Source organism: Penaeus japonicus, unplaced genomic scaffold (genome assembly GCF_977035675.1).
Source record: "Penaeus japonicus unplaced genomic scaffold, GWHDUDI00000001_assembly GWHDUDI00000006, whole genome shotgun sequence".
NCBI classification, from domain to species: Eukaryota; Metazoa; Arthropoda; class Malacostraca; order Decapoda; family Penaeidae; genus Penaeus; species Penaeus japonicus.
In genome coordinates, this window is record NW_028234408.1 from 635,554 (window position 1) to 643,053 (window position 7,500).

A 7,500-nucleotide genomic window follows, 5' to 3' on the forward strand; every position below is an offset into this window, starting at 1 on the left:
TCACTCTCTTTTTCTCTTTCTCTTTCTCTATCTTTTTCTCTTTCTCTGTCTCTTTCTTTCTCTCTCTCTCTTTCTCTTTCTCTCTCTCTCTCTCCTCCCCCTCCCTCTCCGACTCCCTCCTCTCTCTCTCTCTCTCCCCTCTCTCGTCTCTCATTTCTCGTCGTCTACTTTCCCCATTCCCTTGGGTAAATGGATTGCGTTCTAGTTTAAACCCTGAGCTGTGTGCTTTTTCTAATGACTAAGTTTTTAGGAAAGGGAAGTGGGAAGTACTCGTGGTTTGCCTTTCTCTTTCTCCTCTTCTCCTCTCCTCTTTTCTCTCTCTCTCCCCTCTCTCTCTCTCTCTCCTCGTCTCTTCCTCTCTCTCTCCTCTCTCCTCTCTCTGTATATATATATATAAATATATAATATATAAAAATATATATATATAAAATATAAAATATATATAAATAAAATGTGTGTGTGTGGTGTATATGTATATGATATAAATATATAAATATATTTGAGATACTTTATGCAAACATAACATACATATATATATATATATATATATATATATATATATATATATAATATATATATATATTATTACAACATATGCATTACATATACATATATATATTATACTATACACATACAAACATACACACACACATATGTATACGGGTGTTTTAAAAATATATATATATAATATATATATATATAATATATTATATATAAAAAATATATATATATATAAAATATTATAAACCAAACCCATCTCTATTCCTTTTGGGTGTACATTTTGCAGCTCTCTTATCTCTCCGTTCCCCATCTTATTTTTTTTCCCCAAGGGTTTGTCCTCCCCCCCTCCCTTCCTCCTCTAATTCTTTTTCCCCCTTTATCTCGTTACTCCTCCCTCTCCCCCTCATTCCCCGTTCATCCTTTCCCTCCCCTCCTCCTTCCCTCATTCCCCTCTCCTTCTCCTTCCCTCCCTCCTTCTCTCTCCTTCCCCTTCCCACCCTCCCTCCCCTCCCAACCTCTCCTCCACCCCACCATCCCTCTCCTTCCCTCCCCCCACCCCCACCCCCATCCTTCCCTTCCCTCTCCCCCTTCCTCCCTCCGCTCGCCCCTTCCCCCCCCCCCCCTCTTGCAACCTTCCCTGAGGCAAGAGGACGAGGAAATTGAAAGGGGGGAGACAGCCACTAGTTTCCCCCTGAGGTTCTATTGGCTGTTCGACTCCACTGCTCGCCTCACCTGGCCCGGAACTTGCGCTCTTGTAATTCCCATTGTTTTATCTTTTATCTTCTTCCCTCCCTCACCCCGCTACTCTTTTCTCTTTTCTCCTCTCTTCTCTTTTTTCTTCTCCTTTCTTCTCTTCTTCTCTCTTCTCCTCTCTTCTCTTCTCTTCTCTTCTCTTCTCTTCTTCTATCTCCTCCTCTCCTTTCGTCTTTTCTTCTCTCTTCGCCTCGCCTCTCCTCTCCTCACTTTCTTCTCCTTTCCTGTCTTCTTCTCTACTCTCCTCTCCTCCCTTCTTTTCTTCCGCCCTTTCCACCCCTCTTTTCTTCCGCCCTCTCCACCCCCTTCCTTTTTTCATCTCTCCTCCCTCCCCCATCCCCTTTCTCCTCCCTCCCCTTTCCTCCCCCTTTCCCTTTCCTTCTCCCTCCCCTTTTCTCCCTCTTTCCTCTCATTTCGTACCTCCCATTTTTTTTAGAATCTGCCTCTACCTGTCATAATTTTCCCTATATTTATCTTTTTCTTAATTAATTTCCCTGTTTTCTTCCCCCCCCCCCCCCGCTTTCTCGAAGGGTCGAACATATTCCTGTTGTTCTCTCTAGAAGGTTCTATCGCCCCCCCCCCTTTCGTCTCAACACGACTTTCCATCATAGAGTGACATTCTAATCTAGAATTTAATATGTACAGTACGCCGCCAGCAGAGTGTTGACTAATAGACCTGTTGAGTAAGAGCTGAGTAAACCTGTTGAGTAAGAGATGAGATTAAACCTGGATGAGTAAGTGTTTGAGTACCTTTTAAGTAAGGCTGAGTAAACCTGGTTGAGTAAGAAGTGAGTAAACTGTTGAGTACGAGCTGAGGTAACTGTTGAGAAGAGCTGAGTAAACCTGGTGAGTAAGAGCTGAGTTAACCTGTTGAGGTAAGAGCTAGGAACTGTTGAGTACGAGCTGAGTAAACCTGTTGAGTAAGAGCTGAGTAAATCTGTTGAGGAAGAGAGCTGAGTAACCTGTTTAGTAAGAGTTGAGTAACCCTTTTAAGTAAGAGCTGTAAACTGTTGAGTAAGAGTGAGTTAAACCTGTTGAGTAAGAGCGAGTAAACCTGTTTGAGAAAAGCTAGTAAACGTTAAGTTAGAACTGAAGTAAACCTGTTGAGTAAGAGCTGAGTAAACATTTTAGTAAGAACTGATAAAATCCTGTGAGGAAGAGTGAGTAAACCTGTTGAGTAAGAGCTGAGTAAACTGTTAAGTAAGAACATGATTAATGTTGAGTAAGAGCTGAGTAACTGTTGAGTTAGATTTGAGTAAACCCTTTTTAAGTTAAGAGTCTGAGTAAAGACCTGTTGAGTAAGAGCTGAGGTAAACCTGTTTGAGTATGAGCTGAGTATAACCTGTTGAGTAAGAGTTGAGTAAACCTTTTAATAAGAGTGAATAAAACTGTTTTAGTAAGAGTTGAGTAACCGGTTTTAAGTAAGGATGATGTAAACCTTTTAAAGTAAGAGCTGAGTAAACCTGTTGAGGTAAGAGCTGAGTAAACCTGTTGAGTATGAGGCTGAGTAAAATGTTGAGCAAGAGCTGAGTAAACAGTTGAGTAAGAGTGAGTTAAACATGTTTAGTAAGAGCCTGAGTAACCCTTTTTAAGTAAGAGCTGCAGTTAACCCTTTTAAGTAAGAGCTGAGTAAACCTTTTAAGTAAGAGCTGAGTAAACCTGTTGAGTAAGAGCTGAGTAAACCTGTTGAGTAAGAGCTGAGTAAACCTGTTGAGTAAGAGTTGAGTAAACCTTTTAACTAAGAGCTGAATAAACCTGTTTAGTAAGAGTTGAGTAACCCTTTTAAGTAAGAGCTGAGTAAACCTTTTAAGTAAGAGCTGAGTAAACCTGTTGAGTAAGAGTTGAGTAACCCTTTTAAGTAAGAGTTGAGTAACCCTTTTAAGTAAGAGCTGAGTAAACCTGTTGAGTAAGAGCTGAGTAACCCTTTTAAGTAAGAGCTGAGTAAACCTTTTAAGTAAGAGCTGAGTAAACCTGTTGAGTAAGAGCTGAGTAAACCTGTTGAGTAAGAGCTGAGTAAACCTGTTGAGTAAGAGCTCTGAGTCGGATACGATGAGTTTCCATCGAACGATAGGAATATGTATAATCATTTTCGGATGATTATCTCTTGTCGAACGAAACGGAACGGAGAGCGAGCGATCAATTGCACGGTGATTGCGGGTTGTTAAGCACTATCTTGCCCTGGAAACGCAAGCCGTAATCGCGTTTGTGTGTGTGATTGCGGATAGTCTTAGCATTTTCTTGCCTCTGATCCTTGGCTTGGGCGTACGAGGCTTTAAGTAAAACGTTTTCGGTGGTTGATACGAGCTTTTGGTAACTCTGTTTGTCTTATTTGTTTGCTCTCTTTCTGTCTGTCGCTTTCTCTCTCTCTCTCACGTTCTCTCTCTCTCTCTCTCTCTCTCTCTCTCTCTCTTTCTCTCTCTCTCTCTCTCTCTCTCTCTCTCTCTCTCTCTCTCTCTCTCTGTCTCTGTCTCTGCCTCTCTCTCTCTCTCTCTCGCTCTCTCTCTCTCCCTCCCTCTCTCTCTCCCTCCTTCTCCCCTCTTTCCCCTCCCTCCCTTCCTTCCTTCCTTCCTTCCTCCACCCAACTATCCCTCCCTCCTCTCTCCCTCCCCACCCCTCCCCTCCCCTCCCCTCCCCTCCCCTCCCCTCCCCTCCCTCAGCCCACCTGATCCCCATGGTCGCGATGCTGTCACATTTAAAGGTGTCATCGCCGGTGCCCCCCCTCCCCCCCCTCTCCCCCCGCTGACCGAGACCTTCGTGGTGCCAGTCGGACTTAAAGGGATTTCGCCAAAAGAGGAAGGGAGGGAGAGGAGATGGAGGGAGGGAGGGAAGGAGGGAGGGAAGGAGGGAGGGAGTGGAGATGGAGGGAGATGGAGGGAGGGAGGGAGGAAGTGGAGAGGGAGATGGAGGGAGGGAGGGAGTGGAGATGGAGGGAGGGAGGGAGGGGTGGGAAGGCGAGTGGAGGGGAGGGAGGGAGGGAGGAAGGGAGTGGAGATGGAGGGAGGGAGGGAGTGGGGGTAAGGAGGGAGGGAGGGAGGGAGGGAGGGAGGGAGGGAGGGAGGGAAGAAGGGAGTGGAGATGGAGGGAGGGAGGGAGGGAGGGAGGGAGGGAAGAAGGGAGTGGAGATGGAGGGAGGGAGGGAGGAAGTGGAGAGGGAGGGAGGAGAGGAGGGAGGGAGGGAGGGAGGAAGGGAGTGGAGATGGAGGGAGGGAGGAGAGGAGGGAGGGAGGGAGTGGAGATGGAGGGAGGGAGGGAGGAAGGGAGTGGAGGGAGGAAGTGGAGAGGGAGGGAGGAGAGAGGGGTGGGAAGGCGAGTGGAGGGGAGGGAGGGAGAGAGGAGGGAAGGGTGGGAAGGCGAGGGGAGGGGAGGGAGGGAGGAGGAAGAAAAAAAGGGTGAAGGGGAGAGGAAAGGGAATTAGAGGGAAAGGAGGGAGGGAGGTAGAGAAAAGGGAGGGAAGGAGGTAAGAAGAGAGAAAGGGATAGGTGGCAGAAGGGAATAGGAGGAGTAGAGAGTGAGGAAGTTTCCGTAATTGATTCGTGTCGAACTTTTTAATTTTATTTTCATTTTTTTCTATATTTGTTTCTTTCTTTTTTTTTCTTTTTTCTTTTTTTCTTTTTTTTTTCTTTTTTATGAGGCGAGGGGATACTGAAGTATTTTATGTTGTCTCGCCAATGTATTGATTATTATCGATGATCTTTTGCATGTTTGTTTCCCAGAGACACGGATTTAGGGATTTTTATACATGCATATATTTAGGGTTTATTCTGGTCTTGTATATTTTTGCGTTTCCATGAGGATTGGCTATTTTATGTGCTTGAAAGTTGTCTTTGCGTTTGTTTTTTATTTTTTGTGTGTGTTTTTCTTTTGTGACGCTTTTTATGTGTTTTGTTTCTTGTTTATATGTATGTATATATATATATATATATATATATATATATATATATATAGAGAGAGAGAGAGAGAGAGAGAGAGAGAGAGAGAGAGAGAGAGAGCGAGAGAGATGAGAGGGCAGAAGAGACAGAGATAGAGGATAGAGACAGGAGAGCGAAGAGGACAGAGGGAGAGCGAGAGCGAGAGAGAGTATAGAACGCATGGCTTGTCAGGTGAGCTTTGTTCTCCTTAATGACTTGCTGAATACAGCCCTGGCTTGAGGGCTGCGAGGACCGTGAAGTCATACACACACACACACACACAACCACACACACACACACACACACAACACACACAACACAACACACTACAAAACACACATTCACCACCCCCACATTCACACACACACACACCTTCACACACACACATCCCCACCCCACACACACACACACACAACACACACACACCACAGACACCACACACAACACACACACCATACACCACAAACACCACACACACCACAGACACCACACACACCAAACACACCACACACAACACACACAATAAACACAACACACACACATAAACACGCTATTCACACAAAACAAAAACACACATACCACACATTACTTCACACAACAAGCAACAACACAAAACAATTCACCAACAAAAATCCACACACATTCACACACAAGCACCATTTACCCAACAGCATTACCCCACCACACACACTACACACAACACACCACACACACACACACACACACCACACACACACACACACACATCACAAACATAACATTCACACCACACCATCACATCACACCACACACACCACACACCACCCCCACCCCCCACACACCCACCACACACCCACACACACACACACACACACACCCACCCCCCACACACAATTACACACAACAACACACACACACACACACACAACACACACAACACACACACAACACCCTCCCCAACACATAAACACATACTTCACACAAACAAAAACTACACCAACCAAACCATATTTCACACACACAAACAACATATTCACACACAAACACTCATTCACACATACACCACACATTCACACACACGCACACACACACCACACACACACACAAAACACAACAACCCACCACACACACATTACACACCACACATCACACACACACACACACACACACACGCACACACACACCACACCACACACATTCACACACACACATTCACACACACACCACACACACAACACACACACACCAACAACCAACACACCACACACACACACTTCCACACACCACATTCACACACACACATCACACCACACACACACACACACACACACACACACACACACACACACACACACACACACACACACACACACACACACACACACACACACACACACACACACACACACACACACACACACACACACACATAAACACATATTCACACAAACAAAAACTCACACACAAACACATATTCACACACAAACACACATTCACACATACACACACATTCACACACACACACACGCACGCACACACACACACACACACACACACACACACACACACACACACACACACACACACACACACAAACACACACACAAACACACACACACAAACAAACACACACACACACACACACACACACACACACACACACACACACACACACACACACACACACACAAACACACACACACACACACACACACACACGCACACACACACAAACAAACACACACACACACACACACGCACACACACAAATAAACACACACACAAACAAACACACACACACACAAACACATATTCACACACACACACAAACAAACAAACACACACACAAACACACACACACAATCACACACACACAAACACACACACACAAACACACACACACACACACACATTCACACAAACACACACACACACACAAACACACACACACACATTCACACACACACACACACACACATTCACACACACACACACATTCACACACACACACACATTCACAAATACACACACACACACACACACACATAAATATCATATACGTCAAGCGGGTTGATCACTGCTTACCTAACGAGGTCCTGTAGAGTCGAAACTTTTTGGCATCTCTTGAAGGTCCGAGAATAACAACCTGTTTTGATATGCAAATTATTCTCGAATTATTGCCGTGCCAATTCGTTTCCGTCGACGGTAAATAATATAAGCAGTGTCGTTTTTTTTTTTTTTTTTTTTTTTTTTTATCTGTCTCTTGTCCGGCAGTAATGATATTCCCGAATTGCTTTTGATTATGGAGAGATCACGTACATTAGTATGTAAATTACCTTTTTAATCCCAAACAAATTTT